Raw genomic sequence first — 1,170 nt, forward strand, 5'->3', positions numbered from 1 at the left:
GTTTCTCCAGCACCGTATCTACCCCCATTCTGTCAAGCTCCCTACAACGACAACAATGGACTAAATCTCTGAAACCATAAGTAAGCCCCAGTTTAATACTTTTCTTTCTTAAGAGTTGCCATCATCGTGGTGTTTCTTCAGAGCGATAGAACAATGACTAAGACAGCCATTATATGCAGAAGCATGAGAAGCCAACTTTAAAAAGGCAACAGACCACAGTAGAGAAAGCTGTTTACCCAGCTCTCTCTGGACTTGTGTATCTTCACCAACAATAACATCATTCAAAGTTCTGTCCACTCTTCTTCCAAGAGCAGTATCTCACTCAGACTTTCAGAGGTGATCCCTGGCTTCTGTGATTGACACTTTCCCTAACTACTTAGTGTGACTGGTGCAAGCTATGTTATGCGGATTTCCTCAAAGTCTGTGAGATTGTCTTTTGTATTAATCTAAAATTCCTTTGGTTAAAAGAAATTGAAAATTGACTTATATTGACCTTAGCAAAAGGGCCCATGTACCTGTAGTGTTTTAGGGGAGATATAGGCATATGATCAGAAACTTAGTATAATAGGACCCAAATCTTGATTTCTCTTTGTCTGAGTGGGTTCTTCCCTCACACTGGCTAATGTAAGTGGCAACTCCAATCCCAAATTCACGTGTTTGTGTCAAATATTTGAGACATATTGTCCCCTGGTTAACTCTCATTGTACTTACTTAGGTTCCATGCCTGTCAGTAATCCTTTATTCATTGGCCTTGGTAACAGACTCTTAGTCATCTAAAGCAATTTTGAATTTTTCTCAGCTAGAATGGAAATCTATATAAGGCAGAGAAACAACTGGAACACTATCAGGAAACACATCTAGATGAGGATATTAACAAACATCTACTTACATTTCAATTAGCAATAATCGCTCCTCGGATAAACCTCATTGGCTACAATGCTACCACTGCGCAAAGCTAACATTTCACATTATTTCAGTTGGAGGCTTTAACGTCTGTGTTGTTGTGGAGGCAAATTGTAGGATGATGCCATACAGGTGAAGGCAGGTACAAGATAGAACGAGGCCTGTCATTGGATGAGAAGGAAGGATGGGCAGGAGAAAAGTTTGAGGGAAGAGGAGTACTGAGAGAACATGGAGGCTGATGTTAAGATTCCACTCTGTACCTTTACC

The 1,170-nt window shown here is 40.3% G+C and overlaps 1 pseudogene; it reads right to left on the reverse strand.

Annotated features, from left to right (window-relative positions):
* Positions 1 to 770: 770 nt before the first annotated feature.
* Positions 771 to 957, reverse strand: LOC116913033 (annotated as a pseudogene).
* Between the last annotated feature and the right edge of the window lie 213 nt (positions 958 to 1,170).

The sequence above is a fragment of the Rattus rattus genome, chromosome 11 (assembly GCF_011064425.1).
Source record: "Rattus rattus isolate New Zealand chromosome 11, Rrattus_CSIRO_v1, whole genome shotgun sequence".
Taxonomy (NCBI): Eukaryota; Metazoa; Chordata; class Mammalia; order Rodentia; family Muridae; genus Rattus; species Rattus rattus.